Here is a 12,079-nt window from a genome sequence, read left to right on the forward strand (position 1 = left end):
TTACCTTGTGACAGGTGTGAATCTCCAGCCACAAATAGGGCAGAGTGGGCCTTTGTTTTACCACCAACCCCATTTCCCAGACCCCATTCTGTGAGTGGTAGAGATTAATATGTTCCAAATCAGAATTCCTATCCCTTTCTGCCAAGGGTAAGTTGTGGGGGAGGGAGGTTATTCACACTGGAATATCCTATAATATGGAAAGTCTGGGCTCTAGTCCTGGTTTGGGTGTGATCTAGTCCTGGTGTGATTTTGGCCAATTCATGTCACCTCTTCAGGCCACAGCTTCCTTGGCTGTCACTGAGGAACTCACATTATGTTATCACCAAGGTTCTGGGGTAGCCAGCCTCCAAGAGGAACCCCCGTGATGCCACCTCCTGGCCTTCACTCCCTCATTGGGCCAGAGCATGTTGGCCTGAGTTAGAGTTATAAAAAGCACTATGGCTTCCATCTTTGTCTCTCTCTCTTTTCTTTGGATCATTCACTCTGGGGGAGGTCAGATGGCATGTCATGAGCAGCCCCTCCAAGACGCCGAGGCTGTGAGGAAATGAAACCTCGTACCCAGAGCCCTCAAAGAACTGTGGACTGCCCCCAACAACCCGTGAGTGAGCTTGGAAAGGTCAGCCCTTGAGATGACTGCTGGCTGGTCTGCAGCTTGGCTGGACCCTCATGACAGACCCTGAGCCAGAACAAGCCAGCTAAGCCACTCCTGGATTCTTGACCTTCGAGAGCTGTGAGAAAACAAATATTTGTTGATTTGAGATCACCTGTTAGGCAGCAGTAGAATACAGACCCTTGCTGGCTTTCAAATCCTATAAGCCTAACGTCCCTGAAATATAGCAATCTTATTCAGGGAAAGCCTGATTTGTAAGAATTGTTTGTCTTTCCACGTCCTCCCCCAGCCGGAATCCGTAAAGAGATAATGCAAAATATGCCAAAATTTATTTTGGAGGAACAATATTTATTTTATTTGTGTTTATAAGCGTTCGCAAAGCTTTGCTAATTTTGCTTCACTGAACCCTTTATTTCACAAATGAAGGTGGAAATCCAGATAAATTAGGTGATTGGAATAATGCAAATGTTCCTCATTTTCACATTTGCATTTCTTCAGTGGTGAATAAAAATGAGGTACAGGCTTGCTTTTTTTTTTTTTTTTCTGCCCTTGCTTCATCAGGAGAAATGTGTCTTGAGCAGTGGTGACACTTATAAATATCTTCCCAGGCGGCCCAGGCCCAGTGAAATCCCAGGGGTCCCTAAGACAGGGCTACATTTACAAGGGAGAATGAAGAGTGCTAAGTCACTTCCAGAAAAATAGCTGAAGCTTGCAGAGGGACAGCTAGGCAGTGGGGCTACCACGTCAGCCTGGATTAAGAAAAGACTTTTGACAGGACAAGAAATGACTTTCTGTTTAAAATGAGACCAGAGTCCCATGATAAACTGGGGGACAGGAAGGAAATTGAGGTCATGGAGGGTCAGATTCCAGGGGAAGAATATGACCGTGCAATGAATCTAGGCAGAGATTTAGGACAGGCTCACAACCAGAATCAAGATAAGAAATAGAAGATAGCCAGCCCCCCAAGAAGCCTTCCTCATCTCCCCTCCCTGGCACGTATGGAATGGTGTCGCCAGTATAATGGAAATACACAGTATGTATTCTTATGTATCTGACTTCTTTCATTCAACATAGCAGTGTTCTTTGCAACAGCCAAGAACTGGAAACAGCCCAAATGCTCAGTAACAGAAATAACTGAGTAAGTAAATGGTGATCTATTCATACAATGTAATACAACGCAGCAACCCAAAGTGACGACCTGTCGCTACACGCAGCAGCATGGATTAATTTCACAAACGTAAGGTTGAATGAAAGAAGCCAGACTCAAAAGACTATACGATTCAAAAGTAAACAAGCCTAAGTTACCGGGTTAGAAGTCAGAGCTGTGTGTACCTTTAGGGGTGATGGAAAAGCACAATGTCCCAGAAGTTGTTCAGTATTTTAAATTGTAGCCATTATAATGGGTGTTTACGAGTTAGGATTTAGTGTTAGGATTGGGGGTAGTTAATGTATAAGGGTTAAGGTTTTGCATTGTCCTGATTACTAATAATTTATTGGCTACTTATTTGTGAACATACATCTCTGTTCACATCTTTTGCCATTTTTTCTGTAGGGCTGTGTGTCTTTTGCTCATTGCTTTGATTTTTACATATTCTGGATACAAGTCTTCTCTTGCATCTACAGTTATAGCTCTCTGGTTATAGGTATTGCAAATGTCCTCTCCCACTCTGTGTCTTGCCTTTTCTGTTTCTTAATGGGATCCTTTAAGAATTGAAATATAATTCATGCACCATAAAATACACCTATTGAAAGCATACATTTCAGGGGTTGCTAGTATATTCACAAGGTTGTGCATTCGTCATCGAATTCTAGAACCTTTTCATTAGCCCAGAAAGAAACCCCATTTCCATTAGCTGTCACTTCTCATTTCCTCCTTCTCCCATCCCTGGCAATCACTAGTCTACTTTTTTGTCTCTATGGATTTGCCTATTCTGAACACTTCATATAAATAGTCTGGCTTCTACCACTTAGCATGTTCTCAAGGTTCATCCAGGTTGCAGCGTGTCTCAGAACTTCATTCCTTTCTGTGCTGAATATTGTTCCATTGTGTAGATATAACAGATTTTATCTTTCCGTCCATCAGTCGATGGACACTTGAGTTGTTTCCACTTTTTCGCTGCTATGAATAATGCTGCTGTGAACATTCGTGTACAAGTTTTTTGTGCGAACATGTTTTCTGTTCTCTTGGATTTAAAGCTAGGAGTGGAATTGCTGGGTGACACGGTAACCCTATGTTTAACATTTTGAGGAATGGCCAAACTTCTCAAAAACAGTCTCCCCATTTTATATTCCCACTAGCAAAGTATGAGGGTTCCAGTTTCTCCTCATCCTTGTGTGTCGTCTGTCATTTTGTTTATGCCATCCTAGAGGATGTGAAGTGGAGTTTCTTTGTGGCTTTCATTTGCATTTTCCTAATGACTAATGTTTAACATCTTTTCATGTGCTTACTGGCTATTTGTGTATCTTCTTTAGAGAAATGTTTATTCGAATCCTTTGCCCATGTTCTAATCAGGTTGTTTTTTCATTGTTGAATTGTAAGAGTTATTTACATATTTTGGATACAAGTCCCTTATCACATGTATGATTTGCAAATATCTTCTCCCATTCTGTGTGTCGTCTTTTCACTTTCTTGATACTGTCCTTTGAAGCACAAAATTTTTATAAAGTCTAACTTATCTATTTCTACTTTGGTTGCTTCTGTTTTGGTGGCATATCTAAGAAACCAAATCCAAGGTCATAAAGGTTTGTACCTATGTTTTCTTCTAAGAGTGTTATTGTTTTAGCTTTGGTCTATGATCCATTTTGAGTGACCTTGGATATGGTGTGAGGTAGGGGTCCAATTTCATTCCTTCCCATGTCTTCAGTTGTCCCAACACTGTTGAAAAGACGATTCTTTCTCCCATTGAATTGTCTTGGCACTCTATGTCTTGGCCATAAATGTAAGGCTTTATAGCTGGATTCTTAATTCTATTCCATTGATCTACGTGGCTGTCCTTATGCCACTAGCACACTGTATTGGTTTCTGTAGCTTTGCTGTAAGTTTTGAAACTAGAAAGTGTGCATCTTCCAACTTTGTTCCTCTTATCAAGATTGTTCAGACTATTCTGGGTCCCTTGCATTTCTCTATCAATTTTAGGATCGACTTGTTAATTTCTGCCAAAATGGCAGCTGGAATTTGGGTAGGGATTCTACTCAATCTGTTGATCAATTTGAGGAGTATTGTCATCTTAACAATATTAAGCATTCCAATCCATGAACATGGATGTCTTTCCATTTATGTAAATCTTCTTTAGTTTCTTTCAATGACATTCTGTAGCTTTCAGTATGCAAATCTTGAATCTCTTTTGTTACATTTATTCCCAAGTATGTTATGCATGTCACACATGAGTAGCCAATAAATGTATGGGAAAAATTTCAGCCTCATTAGTAGTCAGGACAATGGAAAACCCCAACCCTAATACATAAGTATTAACTACCCCAATCCTAACACTACGTGGAATTGTTTCCCTGGTTTTATTTCCAGATCAGTCCTTGCTAATATATAGAAATAACCCTGATTCTAATATATTGATCTATCCTGCAAATTGCTGAACCCATTTATTATCTCTAATAGATTTCTTTGGAGCATATATGTATTTACAGAGTCCTTAAGTTTACCTATACACAAGATCAAGTCACCTGCAAAAAGCGATATGTTATTCCTTCTTTTCCTAGATGCCTTTTCTTTTACTTTCTTGCCTTTTCTTTTACTTTCTTGCCTAGTTGTCCTGGCTAGAACCTTCAGGACAGTGTTGAATAAGAGTGATGAGAGTGGATGCCCTTGTCTTGTTTCTGATCTTAGGCTAATCATAGGTTGTTTTTTTTGGTTTTTTGTTTGTTTGTTTTGGGGTTTTTTTTGTTTGTTTTTTTGTTTGTTTGTTTGTTGTTGTTTTTTTTACCATTTCATCATTAGCTCTTTCTACATTAAGTATAATGGTAACTGTGGGGTTTTTGTAGATCCTTTTTATCAGATTGAGAACGTTTTCTTCTATTCTTTGTTTGTGGAGTGGTTTTTATCGTGAACAGGGATTGAATTTTGTCCAATGCTTTTTCTGCATCTATGGAGATGGTCATGTTTTCACTTTTTACTCTGTTTATATGGTAGCTTACATCAATTTTCTTATGTTGAACCAGCTAATGGTGTCCTTTGATGACAGAAATTCTTAATTTTCATAGAGGTCAATTTATCAACTTTTTACTTTAGATTTTATATTTTGTGTGTCCTGTATAAGGAATTTTTGCCTAGAAAGTGAAGGCAGCCTCCTATATTATCTTATATGCTTTGTTGTTTTACCTTTTACATTTAGACCTGCAGTCCATCTGAAAGGGGGTTTTGTGTGGAGTGTGTATAGAGATAGATCAACATAAATTATGTCGATACCAATTTCCAATGGACTATTTACTGACAAGATCAACCTTCCCCATTGCTCTGATGACCAAAGCGTCACCCGTGTCATAAATGGAGCATATATGTACTTCCAGACTCTATTCTGTTCCATTGATCGTTTGTCTAGTCTTGCTCCAATGCCACATTTTCTTAATGATTGAGCTTCGTACGTCTTGATACGCTGTAGTGCAACTCCTCTTCTTTTGTTCTTTTCCTTCACAATTAGCTTCACTGTTTTGGGCACATTGTATTCATTGCTGTATAAACTTCACAATCAGCTTGTGAATTTATACACACACACTCACATACCCAGGCAACTCAGCAAAATCTAGAATTTTTCTTGAGATTGCATTATGTCTATAGATCAGTTTTGGAGAGAACTGACATTTTTTACAACATTGAGGAGGCATGTCAGTTTTTCAGTAAGGGCTTTTTAGGCCTAGTCTTTTCTATGATTTTATTTAATGAGAATAAATGAAGACATTATGTAATTAAATAACAGCAACAAAAATAGTAGCTAACGTTTTTAAAAAAAAATTTTATTGGGGAATTTTGGGGGACAGTGTGTTTCTCCAGGGCCCATCAGCTCCAAGTCCAGTCACCGTTTTTCAATCATTAGTTGCAGGGGGCACAGCCCACCATCCCATGTGGGAATTGAACCGGCAACCTTGTTGTTCAGAGCTTGTGCTCCAACCAACTGAGCCATTTGGGAGCTCAGTGTCAGCTCAGCGGCAGCTCAGCTCAAGGTGCCGTGTTCAATCTTAGTTGCAGGGGGCAGAGCCCATCCCTTGCGGGAGTTGAGGAATCCAACTGGCAACCTTGTGGTTGACCACTGGCCCATGTGGGAATCGAACCAGCAGCCTTTGGCATTAGGAGCACGGAGCTCCAACCACCTGAGCCACCGGGCTGGCCCTAACATTTTTAACAGTTATTATCTGCTGGATGTTTGGGCTAAGTGCTTTTCGGGTATTATCTTATTTCACTATAAAAATTTTCCAAAAATTGTAAGACCTCCCTGGAGAAAGCCATAACATTTTATATATTTGAACAAATAGAAGACACAGCATGTCCCTGGCTGGGAAGAATTCATCATCATAAAAGTGTCAATGATACCAAATAAATATTTAGTTTAAATGAATTCCAATCAGAATATCAACGGTGTTTTCCTAGGGTTGTACAAAAAAACATTTTAGCATTTATATTGAAGAAATTCTAAATGTTTTAGAATTGACAACAAAAATCTTCAATTTTAAAAAAGAATATTAAGGTATGATTGCCTTACCAGATATTAAAACTTTCAACGATGCTAATACTTTTTTAATAACCATATGGTTTTTGATCATAAATAAACTTACAGATCAGAAGACCAGAAAGTCAAAAAATCTGAGTATTAGTCAAATTTAATCCATGATAAAGATAGCATTTCTAGTCAATGGGGAGAAGATGGCCTATTTAATTAATGCCGTTGGCATAATTGATTATTGACCTGCAAAAAAACCAAAACCTGTCATGAATAAAATCATTATGAATGTGCTAAAACTTGAAATGAAAAACGTAAAACAAAGAATAATAGAATATGCTTAAGAGAAAATTTGCATAGCCTCACAATAAGGGTTGGGGAAGGGCAAAGATGAACACGTCTGACTTTAAAAATTAAAATGCAAAAACATACTGGGGAAAACATTTGCAATTTTCTGGTCTGACAAATTATTGTCCCTAATATGCAAGGAACTCTTTGAGTTGATAAGAACAAAAACTCAACCCAATAGAAACAGAGGAAAAGGTACGACTGGGCAATACATGCAAGAGGAAATGAATGTGGCCAATAAATGTTTAAAAAGAATCTCCAGACTCTACTCAACAGGGAGCTACAACTTATATCAACATGATAGCATGTTTCAGCCATCACATTGGCAAGAATTAAAAGACTTGAAAAAGTACATTCAGTGCTTATGAAGGTATAGAAAAAACAGACTGTCTCATACGATGCTAGTGGGAGAGTGAATTATAATACTTCCTTTTGATAGAAGAAGCTGGCTGACAGCATGAGTTAAAATGTCAAACTATATACCATTTAACCCAGCAAATCCATTGGGTGGGTGCTATACTTCAAAGGACATATATTCACAGATGGCTTTTTGCAGCTATTGAAGAATAAGTTAGAGTTATTGTATGGACTATATGAGATGTTTACAGCGCATTTAAGTTGAAAAAGCAAGTTGCAAAGTAATGTTATAGACTCTTAATAATATACATTTAAATAACATTTATTATGCAGTAGGGTCAGTTCTAAGCAACTCACAGGTATTTCCTCAGGGAAACCTCAGGACCAATGAGGTGATGTCCCCCTCAATTTTGTTGTATGGATGGGAAGCGGTGACCCAAAAGCTGTGGTAGAGCTGGGATTGGAACCCAAGCTCCCTGATTCAAGCTGTCTTTATAACTTCTCTGGTATTCTGCATGTTGATTCCATTTTTGTTTTGTAATTATCCAATTTTTAAAAAGAAGAAGGAAAAAGGAAACCTGTATACATGAAATTATTTCTATGAAATGTGCAATATGAAATAACTGGGGGAGGTTTTTCTACCTTGTAATGCATTGTTTTGGTTGCAAAGGTCACTGGTTCTCATTGGAACATCTGTGAAGTTAAAAAAAAAATGCAGATGCATGAGTCCCCCTCCCAGAGATTCCGACTTAATTGGTATGGGGTGTAGCCTAAGCATCAGAGTTTTACAAGGTCCCCAGGTGATTTTAATGGTTGGTATAGTCTGAGAACCACTGGCACAGCTAACTTAGGTCTGAAGCCCAGCTTTGGAGTAGTTTGGCATGTGACTTGTGAGGCTATTTTTGCAATTATCCCATTGACCACTAGATGGAGCGTTTGTCCACATGACAAAGATTCAGCAACCAGGTTTTCGCAAAAAACAAAATAAAAAAAACACACAAAACGCTTTCTGTAGGCGAAGTAGGAGGTATCCAGGAAGCATTGAGAGATTCAATGGACCAGATCTGTGAGCAGGTATTTGGCCAGGCTTTTAGCCTCACACTGTATTATGTAGTTAGCAGACATCTTTTTTAACTTCTAGGAAGAAATTCTCATCATCTTTTAAACCTGACTTCCCCTCAAGTCAGAGAGACACAACTCTTTAGATTCTTCCTGTCTCTGTGTCTTTTCTTGGCTATGAATTACCGAAAGTCATTCTTTGTGGAAAGGCCACACCCTCTGTTGTTTGGCTGCAAGGGTGAAATGCAGTGAGGCTCTTTGGAAATCTCTTAATTAAAAGTCTGTAATTGGCTGTGCAGGAAATAGCCAGGAGGGCAATATTTAACCCCTATTTATAGATTCAGATTAGTGATGGGAGTAAGTAGGAGAAAACAGTTAAATTTTAAAAGATTCCTGTCCCCCTAACACACAAGAGTGTGATTTTTACTTGCAGAAAACAAGTACCTCTGGGCTTAAATTTTTCCCTTTGATCTCAAAATAAACACCAACCTCCACACTTCTTGGTCTGGGCACTGTTGATTCATTAAAGAGCCATATGCTGATTTCCCGTAAATGCTTAACTCCTAACAATTGTGGGCACAGTCAAGACACATAATTGAAGGAAAATTTCACAATAAAATTAGCCCTCAAAACTAAGTGTAGTTACTTTATCGGTCTTTCTACCATTTGGACTTTCTCCCATTGGAATTTACAAATAACAGGCCTTCGTGAAGGTACAATTTCCATGGCCTAGAACAGAGAATGCCAACTCCCGAAGGAATCAGATGGCGGCTAGCTACAACCCAGAGCAGGGAATTATGTGAGGGAGTTGAGATTTTGGTCACAGCTATTCATGCACCAAGCCGTCTGTGAAATGGGAGGTGCCTCGAACCATCTACCACAAGCCTGTACCAAGAGCTGGGTTAGTCAGGGTTCTCCAGAGAAACAGGACCAATAAACACACACACACACACACACACACACACACACACACACAGTCAAGCCCCACCTAACGACCTTTTGGTCAATGACCATCCACATCTACGACAGCAACCCCATAGGATTATCATGGAGCTGAAAATTCCTAACGCCTAGCGATGCTATCACCATCCAAAGGTCATGGCACCGTGCATTCCTCATGTGTCTGTGTCAGTGCTGGTGTAAAGAAACCTACTGTGCACCAGTCATATAAAAGTATAGCACTTAGAATTCTGTACAGTGCATAAGACTTGATTTAGCTATTCTCCCTTGATCTCAAAATAAACAAAGTACTATTACTTTCGAGTATACTCTTTCTAATTAAAAAAAAGAAGTTTGCTGTCAAACAGCATACCCTGGTGTACAAGCAACAGCCTCCTACGTCTCGTGTTGACCACATCTCTCGATTGCATCATTTTCTCTTGTGCTGGATTTCATTTCATGTTGTTTTGTATGGAGACATGCTGCCCAGGCTTATAGCCTAGGAGCAATAGGCTGTGCCAGGTAGCCCAGGGGTGTGGTCAGCTGGACCATTTAGGTTTGTGTACATGCACTCTCTCATGTTCGCACAACGGCGAAATCGCCTAATGATGCATTTCTTAGAACGTATCCCTGTGGTTCAGTGGCACGTGACTGTGTATGATGTATTATAAGGAGTTAGAAAATCCTTATAACAAGTTTCTTTGCCATTATGGAGACTGAGACATCCGCAGTCAGCAAGCTGGAGACCCAGGAGAGCCGATGGTGTAAGTTCTAGCCTCAGTGTGAGTCCGCAGGCAGGAACAGACTAATGTCCCAGCTCAAACCGGTCAGAGAGAGAGAGAGAGAGAGAGAGAGAGAGAGAGAGAGAGAGCAAATTCTCCCTTTCCCGGCGTTTTTGTTCTGTTCAGGCCTTCAACAGATTGGATAGAAACCCAGTAGCTTTCTCAAAATGTGGTCCATGGAATTCTAGTTCTTTGGGATGTTAATTTGGCAATTTGGTGTAAAAGGGTTCCAATGTCAAATAAGTTTGGAGAATCTTGGGTAAAACAGATTTCTTTCTGCAGTCCTTCTCAGAGCCTTTAATATGTCAGTGTGCTTTGTGACTCTCCAAGAAGAGGTCATACTTTGCAAAGCTTTCCAGACTTATTTAACATAATACCTTGCTTGGCATTTCATACCTCTCCAAATACTAGAATACTGCTTTATTAAGTACTTCAGAGCAGACTGTGTTTTATCAGATTTTGTACCCCAGCCTCCAGCTCAGTGCCTGCCAAACAGGAAAGACCCAATAAATGTTGGAGGGTCTATTACAGGAAATGATGAATGATGACTGAAAGGGTAGTCGAGATATGGCCAAGCCATAAACAAATCCTAACAAGACTAGCCTGAGACGATGGCAAGGACTTCTGAGCCCACTCCCAGAGTGCCAGAAAATGTGAAATAGATTTTGAGGACCTTGGACTCGAGCCTCAGCTCTCGCCATTGTAGAAAATTTCATGGGGAGAACAAGGGTGAATTTACTCTTCTTCGTGAAGCAGATGCCGCTGGTTCCCTGACTGTATCTGCTCTCCCCCATCTCTCTGCACGAGGACTGTATGGCCCCAGGTTCCTTGGAGTTGGTCTTGGCCATGTGACTTGCTTTGGGCAATGAAATTGGGCAGAAATGATAAACTCCACTTCCTAGAGGAAGCCTTTTCGAGCTAATGCCCAATTGCTGTGTTCTTTCTCCTCGGCCATGACCGATGGCCATGTTCCAGATGGGTCAACTCTATCCAGGATGACAGTGACACATCAGCTGACTGAATAATCATGTAGCATAAGCAAGAACTGAACCTTTGTTGCTTTAAGCCACTGAAATGTGGGGGTTGCTCCTATAGCACGGTCGAGCCAATTCTGATGGATAAACCTGGGAAAGCTGCTCCAGGAAAGACAGATGCAGAATCCACAGGCACAGTGGTTGTCTGCACTGTCTCCGGGGCCCGCTGGCTGGTGTTTGAATCCTGGCTCTGCCATTTCCTCTCTGAGAGACCCTGAGCGAGTTGCTGAAGCTCTTTGTGCCTCTGTTCCTTCACCTATAAAGTTGTACTGTATTTATTGCATTTTCTTGTGACAATTACATAGGTTAATTCCTGTGAAGAGCTTGGAAAATGGCCAGGCACAGAGCGAGTGCTCGATAAAGAGGAGATTGCTTATTAATATTTCTTCAAAAACAAACAACAGTTGGATGCTTCAGGAGGCCCAGATCCCTCCTTAGGAAAACTATTATCCAAAGGAAAGCTCGCTGGCATCTGGCTTCCCAGAGAGGCCATGTTCCATACCAGGGACCCAGCAACTGGCATCAACGTGTTAGCTTCCATTTTTTTCATGTTTGTTAGAGGCCAGCTACAAAGAAAAATGTCTTTTGTGATAAAAGCAGGGGTGCAAAGGAAGATGAATGACAGCTGATACTCAGCTTCCATGTTGAGGTCTCTGGGGACTGTGGGTGCTGTGGGGGAGAGGGGTACTGGAGAGCGCATGTCCCCTCAGAAGGGACAGCTGGGGGCCGTCCACACAGGCAGGGGTCATAATGCAAGGGTTTTCTTTCTTGTTTTTCTGTCGTAAGAAGTAGACGACTCAGATTTTAAAATGTGAACTCTTTTCTTTTTGATCTGCGAGGAAGTTGGATGCAGGCTATGGTTTGCAAAGCTCTGCTTTCAAGACCTACACTGTTCAGACATTTGCATCTCTGCACATTGGGGTGTGTGGATGGCTTTTCTAAAACCTAGGACACACCTCCCCGAAGATGTGCTTAGGCGTCCATCTCCTGCACACATAAAACCGCGCTCGTTTTTGACGTGGCATGGTTTTCAGGGTATACCCCCTGTGAAAGTCCCAGACTTTCGCCTGCATGTCACTCAAACCAACAGGAGTGGCATCTCCTTGCAGCCCCTGGGAGAAGCAAGCTTGTGCCAGGCTCCTGGCCTCGTGTGGGAGCATGAAGAGGGGGCAGTGTAAAGTCGGCCTTGTGTCCCCCACCAGCTACACACCGCTTTCAGGGCCCTTCTTTGGTAGGTGGAGGTTTCTGAGGCAGCTCCGAGGGAGTGGCCCCTGCGGTAGCCCC

General features: G+C 41.0%; 1 long non-coding RNA gene across 7 annotated transcripts in view; it reads left to right on the forward strand.

The window, feature by feature from the left end:
- LOC109444912 (uncharacterized) overlaps positions 1-12,079 on the forward strand; it is a 95,025-nt gene that overhangs the window by 1,073 nt on the left and 81,873 nt on the right. The window lies entirely within an intron of this gene.

Source organism: Rhinolophus sinicus, linkage group LG13, assembly GCF_036562045.2.
Source record: "Rhinolophus sinicus isolate RSC01 linkage group LG13, ASM3656204v1, whole genome shotgun sequence".
NCBI lineage: Eukaryota > Metazoa > Chordata > Mammalia > Chiroptera > Rhinolophidae > Rhinolophus > Rhinolophus sinicus.